We start from the raw sequence: 10,690 nt of genomic DNA, 5'->3' as shown, positions 1-10,690 counted from the left end.
CCTGTCCTGACCCGGCTTGACCTGTCTTGTCTGCATCCCTGGCTTTGACCCTTGGTACTTTGACAACAAGGGAATGATTGGAGGTTACAATGGAAAAACAGCTTTGAGGTTTCAGCACTAGGAGTGTGCGGGTAGTTAAAAGGACTTGCATTTCCCATACCGGGAGTCGAACCCGGGCCGCCTGGGTGAAAACCAGGAATCCTAACCGCTAGACCATATGGGAAAACTAGCTGCCTTGTTTTGAGAAAAATAGAGAAAACCAAAGGGAAAAAAAGATGTGCCACCGCCATCAGCTTCCAAGTATGGTGGCCAGCTATGACACACATATCAATTTCACTAATTGGCCTCGTTAGCGCAGCAGGTAGCGCGTCAGTCTCATAATCTGAAGGTCGTGAGTTCGATCCTCACACGGGGCACTACTCTCTAACCATTTTGTGAGCCTTGGGGTCCTTAATCTATGAAAAACACTACTCTTCATCCCTTAGGTCTTGTAGGAAACCATATGGATGGAAAATTGACCGGAAGATCAAGCTTTCAGTGCTCTTTTGCCTTCCACCATATTCCACCCAGCTAAAATCTTTAGCTCTGCATCCAACAGACCTTGCAAGATACAATGTCTACTCATCCTGGAACAACAGAGGCATTTTCCATCTATGTGACATGCTTCCCTTAGTTTCATCACACAGAAAGAACAAAGCACCGAGGAATTCAAAAGGGCTTTTTCAAAGGTGTGGAAAAAAAAGATGATGTCTCTGTCAGAGAATGGTTTGCAGAAGATTGGCACATAGATATTTGCCAATGCAAATGTGCAGAAGAGCGAGAACGGCCGAGAAACTTCATGTGCTAGTACGCATGTGCGTACGCCAAAGCGCACACAATGCGTGACAATTTCTGGTGCCCAGTGGCCTATTTAAAGCTAGCAGCATAAGCCATTAGTTGCTGGATGATCTTCAGCTTCCCCTGTGAGTTCCTGTGATCCTGATATTATTCATGTGTGAAAATTCATGTGCCAGTGCGCATATACGTACGCCAAAGCGCGTGCACGAGCCATTAGTTGCTGGATGAACTTCAGCTTGCCCTGTGAGTTCCTGTGTTCCTGATAGTATTTGATTTCCTGTCCTGACCCGGCTTGACCTGTCTTGTCTGCATCCCTGGCTTTGACCCTTGGTACTTTGACAACAAGGGAAAGATTGGAGGTTACAATGGAAAAACAGCTTTGAGGTTTCAGCACTAGGAGTGTGCGGGTCGTTAAAAGGACTTGCATTTCCCATACCGGGAGTCGAACCCGGGCCGCCTGGGTGAAAACCAGGAATCCTAACCGCTAGACCATATGGGAAAACTAGCTGCCTTGTTTTGAGAAAAATAGAGAAAACCAAAGGGAAAAAAAGATGTGGCACCACCATCAGCTTCCAAGTATGGTGGCCAGCTATGACACACATATCACTTTCACTAATTGGCCTCATTAGCGCAGCAGGTAGCGCGTCAGTCTCATAATCTGAAGGTCGTGAGTTCGATCCTCACACGGGGCACTACTCTCTAACCATTTTGTGAGCCTTGGGGTCCTTAATCTATGAAAAACACTACTCTTCATCCCTTAGGTCTTGTAGGAAACCATATGGATGGAAAATTGACCGGAAGATCAAGCTTTCAGTGCTCTTTTGCCTTCCACCATATTCCACCCAGCTAAAATCTTTAGCTCTGCATCCAACAGACCTTGCAAGATACAATGTCTACTCATCCTGGAACAACAGAGGCATTTTCCATCTATGTGACATGCTTCCCTTAGTTTCATCACACAGAAAGAACAAAGCACCGAGGAATTCAAAAGGGCTTTTTCAAAGGTGTGGAAAAAAAAGATGATGTCTCTGTCAGAGAATGGTTTGCAGAAGATTGGCACATAGATATTTGCCAATGCAAATGTGCAGAAGAGCGAGAACGGCCGAGAAACTTCATGTGCTAGTACGCATGTGCGTACGCCAAAGCGCACACAATGCGTGACAATTTCTGGTGCCCAGTGGCCTATTTAAAGCTAGCAGCATAAGCCATTAGTTGCTGGATGATCTTCAGCTTCCCCTGTGAGTTCCTGTGATCCTGATATTATTCATGTGTGAAAATTCATGTGCCAGTGCGCATATACGTACGCCAAAGCGCGTGCATGAGCCATTAGTTGCTGGATGAACTTCAGCTTGCCCTGTGAGTTCCTGTGTTCCTGATAGTATTTCATTTCCTGTCCTGACCCGGCTTGACCTGTCTTGTCTGCATCCCTGGCTTTGACCCTTGGTACTTTGACAACAAGGGAATGATTGGAGGTTACAATGGAAAAACAGCTTTGAGGTTTCAGCACTAGGAGTGTGCGGGTAGTTAAAAGGACTTGCATTTCCCATACCGGGAGTCGAACCCGGGCCGCCTGGGTGAAAACCAGGAATCCTAACCGCTAGACCATATGGGAAAACTAGCTGCCTTGTTTTGAGAAAAATAGAGAAAACCAAAGGGAAAAAAAGATGTGCCACCGCCATCAGCTTCCAAGTATGGTGGCCAGCTATGACACACATATCAATTTCACTAATTGGCCTCGTTAGCGCAGCAGGTAGCGCGTCAGTCTCATAATCTGAAGGTCGTGAGTTCGATCCTCACACGGGGCACTACTCTCTAACCATTTTGTGAGCCTTGGGGTCCTTAATCTATGAAAAACACTACTCTTCATCCCTTAGGTCTTGTAGGAAACCATATGGATGGAAAATTGACCGGAAGATCAAGCTTTCAGTGCTCTTTTGCCTTCCACCATATTCCACCCAGCTAAAATCTTTAGCTCTGCATCCAACAGACCTTGCAAGATACAATGTCTACTCATCCTGGAACAACAGAGGCATTTTCCATCTATGTGACATGCTTCCCTTAGTTTCATCACACAGAAAGAACAAAGCACCGAGGAATTCAAAAGGGCTTTTTCAAAGGTGTGGAAAAAAAAGATGATGTCTCTGTCAGAGAATGGTTTGCAGAAGATTGGCACATAGATATTTGCCAATGCAAATGTGCAGAAGAGCGAGAACGGCCGAGAAACTTCATGTGCTAGTACGCATGTGCGTACGCCAAAGCGCACACAATGCGTGACAATTTCTGGTGCCCAGTGGCCTATTTAAAGCTAGCAGCATAAGCCATTAGTTGCTGGATGATCTTCAGCTTCCCCTGTGAGTTCCTGTGATCCTGATATTATTCATGTGTGAAAATTCATGTGCCAGTGCGCATATACGTACGCCAAAGCGCGTGCATGAGCCATTAGTTGCTGGATGAACTTCAGCTTGCCCTGTGAGTTCCTGTGTTCCTGATAGTATTTCATTTCCTGTCCTGACCCGGCTTGACCTGTCTTGTCTGCATCCCTGGCTTTGACCCTTGGTACTTTGACAACAAGGGAATGATTGGAGGTTACAATGGAAAAACAGCTTTGAGGTTTCAGCACTAGGAGTGTGCGGGTAGTTAAAAGGACTTGCATTTCCCATACCGGGAGTCGAACCCGGGCCGCCTGGGTGAAAACCAGGAATCCTAACCGCTAGACCATATGGGAAAACTAGCTGCCTTGTTTTGAGAAAAATAGAGAAAACCAAAGGGAAAAAAAGATGTGCCACCGCCATCAGCTTCCAAGTATGGTGGCCAGCTATGACACACATATCACTTTCACTAATTGGCCTCGTTAGCGCAGCAGGTAGCGCGTCAGTCTCATAATCTGAAGGTCGTGAGTTCGATCCTCACACGGGGCACTACTCTCTAACCATTTTGTGAGCCTTGGGGTCCTTAATCTATGAAAAACACTGCTCTTCATCCCTTAGGTCTTGTAGGAAACCATATGGATGGAAAATTGACCGGAAGATCAAGCTTTCAGTGCTCTTTTGCAATCCACCATATTCCACCCAGCTAAAATCTTTAGCTCTGCATCCAACAGACCTTGCAAGATACAATGTCTACTCATCCTGGAACAACAGAGGCATTTTCCATCTATGTGACATGCTTCCCTTAGTTTCATCACACAGAAAGAACAAAGCACCGAGGAATTCAAAAGGGCTTTTTCAAAGGTGTGGAAAAAAAAGATGATGTCTCTGTCAGAGAATGGTTTGCAGAAGATTGGCACATAGATATTTGCCAATGCAAATGTGCAGAAGAGCGAGAACGGCCGAGAAACTTCATGTGCTAGTACGCATGTGCGTACGCCAAAGCGCACACAATGCGTGACAATTTCTGGTGCCCAGTGGCCTATTTAAAGCTAGCAGCATAAGCCATTAGTTGCTGGATGATCTTCAGCTTCCCCTGTGAGTTCCTGTGATCCTGATATTATTCATGTGCCAGTGCGGATATACGTACGCCAAAGCGCGTGCATGAGCCATTAGTTGCTGGATGAACTTCAGCTTGCCCTGTGAGTTCCTGTGTTCCTGATAGTATTTCATTTCCTGTCCTGACCCGGCTTGACCTGTCTTGTCTGCATCCCTGGCTTTGACCCTTGGTACTTTGACAAGAAGGGAATGATTGGAGGTTACAATGGAAAAACAGCTTTGAGGTTTCAGCACTAGGATTGTGCGGGTCGTTAAAAGGACTTGCATTTCCCATACCGGGAGTCGAACCCGGGCCGCCTGGGTGAAAACCAGGAATCCTAACCGCTAGACCATATGGGAAAACTAGCTGCCTTTTTTTGAGAAAAATAGAGAAAACCAAAGGGAAAAAAAAGATGTGCCACCGCCATCAGCTTCCAAGTATGGTGGCCAGCTATGACACACATATCACTTTCACTAATTGGCCTCGTTAGCGCAGCAGGTAGCGCGTCAGTCTCATAATCTGAAGGTCGTGAGTTCGATCCTCACACGGGGCACTACTCTCTAACCATTTTGTGAGCCTTGGGGTCCTTAATCTATGAAAAACACTACTCTTCATCCCTTAGGTCTTGTAGGAAACCATATGGATGGAACATTGACCGGAAGATCAAGCTTTCAGTGCTTTTTGCCTTCCACCATATTTCACCCAGCTAAAATCTTTAGCTCTGCATCCAACAGACCTTGCAAGATACAATGTCTACTCATCCTGGAACAACAGAGGCATTTTCCATCTATGTGACATGCTTCCCTTAGTTTCATCACACAGAAAGAACAAAGCACCGAGGAATTCAAAAGGGCTTTTTCAAAGGTGTGGAAAAAAAAGATGATGTCTCTGTCAGAGAATGGTTTGCAGAAGATTGGCACATAGATATTTGCCAATGCAAATGTGCAGAAGAGCGAGAACGGCCGAGAAACTTCATGTGCTAGTACGCATGTGCGTACGCCAAAGCGCACACAATGCGTGACAATTTCTGGTGCCCAGTGGCCTATTTAAAGCTAGCAGCATAAGCCATTAGTTGCTGGATGATCTTCAGCTTCCCCTGTGAGTTCCTGTGATCCTGATATTATTCATGTGTGAAAATTCATGTGCCAGTGCGCATATACGTACGCCAAAGCGCGTGCATGAGCCATTAGTTGCTGGATGAACTTCAGCTTGCCCTGTGAGTTCCTGTGTTCCTGATAGTATTTCATTTCCTGTCCTGACCCGGCTTGACCTGTCTTGTCTGCATCCCTGGCTTTGACCCTTGGTACTTTGACAACAAGGGAATGATTGGAGGTTACAATGGAAAAACAGCTTTGAGGTTTCAGCACTAGGAGTGTGCGGGTAGTTAAAAGGACTTGCATTTCCCATACCGGGAGTCGAACCCGGGCCGCCTGGGTGAAAACCAGGAATCCTAACCGCTAGACCATATGGGAAAACTAGCTGCCTTGTTTTGAGAAAAATAGAGAAAACCAAAGGGAAAAAAAGATGTGCCACCGCCATCAGCTTCCAAGTATGGTGGCCAGCTATGACACACATATCAATTTCACTAATTGGCCTCGTTAGCGCAGCAGGTAGCGCGTCAGTCTCATAATCTGAAGGTCGTGAGTTCGATCCTCACACGGGGCACTACTCTCTAACCATTTTGTGAGCCTTGGGGTCCTTAATCTATGAAAAACACTACTCTTCATCCCTTAGGTCTTGTAGGAAACCATATGGATGGAACATTGACCGGAAGATCAAGCTTTCAGTGCTTTTTGCCTTCCACCATATTTCACCCAGCTAAAATCTTTAGCTCTGCATCCAACAGACCTTGCAAGATACAATGTCTACTCATCCTGGAACAACAGAGGCATTTTCCATCTATGTGACATGCTTCCCTTAGTTTCATCACACAGAAAGAACAAAGCACCGAGGAATTCAAAAGGGCTTTTTCAAAGGTGTGGAAAAAAAAGATGATGTCTCTGTCAGAGAATGGTTTGCAGAAGATTGGCACATAGATATTTGCCAATGCAAATGTGCAGAAGAGCGAGAACGGCCGAGAAACTTCATGTGCTAGTACGCATGTGCGTACGCCAAAGCGCACACAATGCGTGACAATTTCTGGTGCCCAGTGGCCTATTTAAAGCTAGCAGCATAAGCCATTAGTTGCTGGATGATCTTCAGCTTCCCCTGTGAGTTCCTGTGATCCTGATATTATTCATGTGTGAAAATTCATGTGCCAGTGCGCATATACGTACGCCAAAGCGCGTGCATGAGCCATTAGTTGCTGGATGAACTTCAGCTTGCCCTGTGAGTTCCTGTGTTCCTGATAGTATTTCATTTCCTGTCCTGACCCGGCTTGACCTGTCTTGTCTGCATCCCTGGCTTTGACCCTTGGTACTTTGACAACAAGGGAATGATTGGAGGTTACAATGGAAAAACAGCTTTGAGGTTTCAGCACTAGGAGTGTGCGGGTCGTTAAAAGGCCTTGCATTTCCCATACCGGGAGTGGAACCCGGGCCGCCTGGGTGAAAACCAGGAATCCTAACCGCTAGACCATATGGGAAAACTAGCTGCCTTGTTTTGAGAAAAATAGAGAAAACCAAAGGGAAAAAAAGATGTGCCACCGCCATCAGCTTCCAAGTATGGTGGCCAGCTATGACACACATATCACTTTTTCTAATTGGCCTCGTTAGCGCAGCAGGTAGCGCGTCAGTCTCATAATCTGAAGGTCGTGAGTTCGATCCTCACACGGGGCACTACTCTCTAACCGTTTTGTGAGCCTTGGGGTCCTTAATCTATGAAAAACACTACTCTTCATCCCTTAGGTCTTGTAGGAAACCATATGGATGGAAAACTGACCGGAAGATCAAGCTTTCAGTGCTCTTTTGCCTTCCACCATATTCCACCCAGCTAAAATCTTTAGCTCTGCATCCAACAGACCTTGCAAGATACAATGTCTACTCATCCTGGAACAACAGAGGCATTTTCCATCTATGTGACATGCTTCCCTTAGTTTCATCACACAGAAAGAACAAAGCACCGAGGAATTCAAAAGGGCTTTTTCAAAGGTGTGGAAAAAAAAGATGATGTCTCTGTCAGAGAATGGTTTGCAGAAGATTGGCACATAGATATTTGCCAATGCAAATGTGCAGAAGAGCGAGAACGGCCGAGAAACTTCATGTGCTAGTACGCATGTGCGTACGCCAAAGCGCACACAATGCGTGACAATTTCTGGTGCCCAGTGGCCTATTTAAAGCTAGCAGCATAAGCCATTAGTTGCTGGATGATCTTCAGCTTCCCCTGTGAGTTCCTGTGATCCTGATATTATTCATGTGTGAAAATTCATGTGCCAGTGCGCATATACGTACGCCAAAGCGCGTGCATGAGCCATTAGTTGCTGGATGAACTTCAGCTTGCCCTGTGAGTTCCTGTGTTCCTGATAGTATTTCATTTCCTGTCCTGACCCGGCTTGACCTGTCTTGTCTGCATCCCTGGCTTTGACCCTTGGTACTTTGACAACAAGGGAATGATTGGAGGTTACAATGGAAAAACAGCTTTGAGGTTTCAGCACTAGGAGTGTGCGGGTCGTTAAAAGGACTTGCATTTCCCATACCGGGAGTCGTACCCGGGCCGCCTGGGTGAAAACCAGGAATCCTAACCGCTAGACCATATGGGAAAACTAGCTGCCTTGTTTTGAGAAAAATAGAGAAAACCAAAGGGAAAAAAAGATGTGCCACCGCCATCAGCTTCCAAGTATGGTGGCCAGCTATGACACACATATCACTTTCACTAATTGGCCTCGTTAGCGCAGCAGGTAGCGCGTCAGTCTCATAATCTGAAGGTCGTGAGTTCGATCCTCACACGGGGCACTACTCTCTAACCGTTTTGTGAGCCTTGGGGTCCTTAATCTATGAAAAACACTACTCTTCATCCCTTAGGTCTTGTAGGAAACCATATGGATGGAAAATTGACCGGAAGATCAAGCTTTCAGTGCTCTTTTGCCTTCCACCATATTCCACCCAGCTAAAATCTTTAGCTCTGCATCCAACAGACCTTGCAAGATACAATGTCTACTCATCCTGGAACAACAGAGGCATTTTCCATCTATGTGACATGCTTCCCTTAGTTTCATCACACAGAAAGAACAAAGCACCGAGGAATTCAAAAGGGCTTTTTCAAAGGTGTGGAAAAAAAAGATGATGTCTCTGTCAGAGAATGGTTTGCAGAAGATTGGCACATAGATATTTGCCAATGCAAATGTGCAGAAGAGCGAGAACGGCCGAGAAACTTCATGTGCTAGTACGCATGTGCGTACGCCAAAGCGCACACAATGCGTGACAATTTCTGGTGCCCAGTGGCCTATTTAAAGCTAGCAGCATAAGCCATTAGTTGCTGGATGATCTTCAGCTTCCCCTGTGAGTTCCTGTGATCCTGATATTATTCATGTGTGAAAATTCATGTGCCAGTGCGCATATACGTACGCCAAAGCGCGTGCATGAGCCATTAGTTGCTGGATGAACTTCAGCTTGCCCTGTGAGTTCCTGTGTTCCTGATAGTATTTCATTTCCTGTCCTGACCCGGCTTGACCTGTCTTGTCTGCATCCCTGGCTTTGACCCTTGGTACTTTGACAACAAGGGAATGATTGGAGGTTACAATGGAAAAACAGCTTTGAGGTTTCAGCACTAGGAGTGTGCGGGTCGTTAAAAGGACTTGCATTTCCCATACCGGGAGTGGAACCCGGGCCGCCTGGGTGAAAACCAGGAATCCTAACCGCTAGACCATATGGGAAAACTAGCTGCCTTGTTTTGAGAAAAATAGAGAAAACCAAAGGGAAAAAAAGATGTGCCACCGCCATCAGCTTCCAAGTATGGTGGCCAGCTATGACACACATATCGCTTTTACTAATTGGCCTCGTTAGCGCAGCAGGTAGCGCGTCAGTCTCATAATCTGAAGGTCGTGAGTTCGATCCTCACACGGGGCACTACACTCTAACCATTTTGTGAGCCTTGGGGTCCTTAATCTATGAAAAACACTACTCTTCATCCCTTAGGTCTTGTAGGAAACCATATGGATGGAAAATTGACCGGAAGATCAAGCTTTCAGTGCTCTTTTGCCTTCCACCATATTCCACCCAGCTAAAATCTTTAGCTCTGCATCCAACAGACCTTGCAAGATACAATGTCTACTCATCCTGGAACAACAGAGGCATTTTCCATCTATGTGACATGCTTCCCTTAGTTTCATCACACAGAAAGAACAAAGCACAGAGGAATTCAAAAGGGCTTTTTCAAAGGTGTGGAAAAAAAAGATGATGTCTCTGTCAGAGAATGGTTTGCAGAAGATTGGCACATAGATATTTGCCAATGCAAATGTGCAGAAGAGCGAGAACGGCCGAGAAACTTCATGTGCTAGTACGCATGTGCGTACACAATGCGTGACAATTTCTGGTGCCCAGTGGCCTATTTAAAGCTAGCAGCATAAGCCATTAGTTGCTGGATGATCTTCAGCTTCCCCTGTGAGTTCCTGTGATCCTGATATTATTCATGTGTGAAAATTCATGTGCCAGTGCGCATATACGTACGCCAAAGCGCGTGCATGAGCCATTAGTTGCTGGATGAACTTCAGCTTGCCCTGTGAGTTCCTGTGTTCCTGATAGTATTTCATTTCCTGTCCTGACCCGGCTTGACCTGTCTTGTCTGCATCCCTGGCTTTGACCCTTGGTACTTTGACAACAAGGGAATGATTGGAGGTTACAATGGAAAAACAGCTTTGAGGTTTCAGCACTAGGAGTGTGCGGGTCGTTAAAAGGACTTGCATTTCCCATACCGGGAGTGGAACCCGGGCCGCCTGGGTGAAAACCAGGAATCCTAACCGCTAGACCATATGGGAAAACTAGCTGCCTTGTTTTGAGAAAAATAGAGAAAACCAAAGGGAAAAAAAGATGTGCCACCGCCATCAGCTTCCAAGTATGGTGGCCAGCTATGACACACATATCCCTTTCACTAATTGGCCTCGTTAGCGCAGCAGGTAGCGCGTCAGTCTCATAATCTGAAGGTCGTGAGTTCGATCCTCACACGGGGCACTACTCTCTAACCGTTTTGTGAGCCTTGGGGTCCTTAATCTATGAAAATCACTACTCTTCATCCCTTAGGTCTTGTAGGAAACCATATGGATGGAAAATTGACCGGAAGATCAAGCTTTCAGTGCTCTTTTGCCTTCCACCATATTCCACCCAGCTAAAATCTTTAGCTCTGCATCCAACAGACCTTGCAAGATACAATGTCTACTCATCCTGGAACAACAGAGGCATTTTCCATCTATGTGACATGCTTCCCTTAGTTTCATCACACAGAAAGAACAAAGCAC

At 46.0% G+C, this 10,690-nt stretch overlaps 9 non-coding genes across 9 annotated transcripts; all 9 read left to right on the top strand.

Moving 5' to 3' along the window:
* The first annotated feature begins 343 nt into the window (after positions 1-343).
* TRNAM-CAU (transfer RNA methionine (anticodon CAU)) lies at positions 344-416 on the top strand. The gene has a single exon. It is a non-coding gene; the product is annotated as a tRNA-Met (tRNA).
* Positions 417-2,569: 2,153 nt separating this feature from the next.
* TRNAM-CAU (transfer RNA methionine (anticodon CAU)) lies at positions 2,570-2,642 on the top strand. Its single transcript has one exon. It is a non-coding gene; the product is annotated as a tRNA-Met (tRNA).
* Positions 2,643-3,682: 1,040 nt separating this feature from the next.
* Positions 3,683-3,755, top strand: TRNAM-CAU (transfer RNA methionine (anticodon CAU)). The gene has a single exon. It is a non-coding gene; the product is annotated as a tRNA-Met (tRNA).
* A 1,027-nt stretch (positions 3,756-4,782) lies between these two features.
* TRNAM-CAU (transfer RNA methionine (anticodon CAU)) lies at positions 4,783-4,855 on the top strand. Its single transcript has one exon. It is a non-coding gene; the product is annotated as a tRNA-Met (tRNA).
* A 1,039-nt stretch (positions 4,856-5,894) lies between these two features.
* On the top strand, positions 5,895-5,967 carry TRNAM-CAU (transfer RNA methionine (anticodon CAU)). Its single transcript has one exon. It is a non-coding gene; the product is annotated as a tRNA-Met (tRNA).
* Positions 5,968-7,006: 1,039 nt separating this feature from the next.
* Positions 7,007-7,079, top strand: TRNAM-CAU (transfer RNA methionine (anticodon CAU)). Its single transcript has one exon. It is a non-coding gene; the product is annotated as a tRNA-Met (tRNA).
* Positions 7,080-8,119: 1,040 nt separating this feature from the next.
* On the top strand, positions 8,120-8,192 carry TRNAM-CAU (transfer RNA methionine (anticodon CAU)). The gene has a single exon. It is a non-coding gene; the product is annotated as a tRNA-Met (tRNA).
* Positions 8,193-9,232: 1,040 nt separating this feature from the next.
* On the top strand, positions 9,233-9,305 carry TRNAM-CAU (transfer RNA methionine (anticodon CAU)). The gene has a single exon. It is a non-coding gene; the product is annotated as a tRNA-Met (tRNA).
* A 1,028-nt stretch (positions 9,306-10,333) lies between these two features.
* Positions 10,334-10,406, top strand: TRNAM-CAU (transfer RNA methionine (anticodon CAU)). The gene has a single exon. It is a non-coding gene; the product is annotated as a tRNA-Met (tRNA).
* Positions 10,407-10,690: the final 284 nt, after the last annotated feature.

This window comes from Lithobates pipiens, unplaced genomic scaffold, assembly GCF_037356315.1.
Source record: "Lithobates pipiens isolate NorthernLeopardFrog02 unplaced genomic scaffold, aLitPip1_a1.2 Scaffold_8, whole genome shotgun sequence".
Lineage (NCBI taxonomy): Eukaryota > Metazoa > Chordata > Amphibia > Anura > Ranidae > Lithobates > Lithobates pipiens.
Note: the sequence above shows the minus strand (reverse complement) of the source record. Positions and strands in the feature narration are given on the sequence as shown.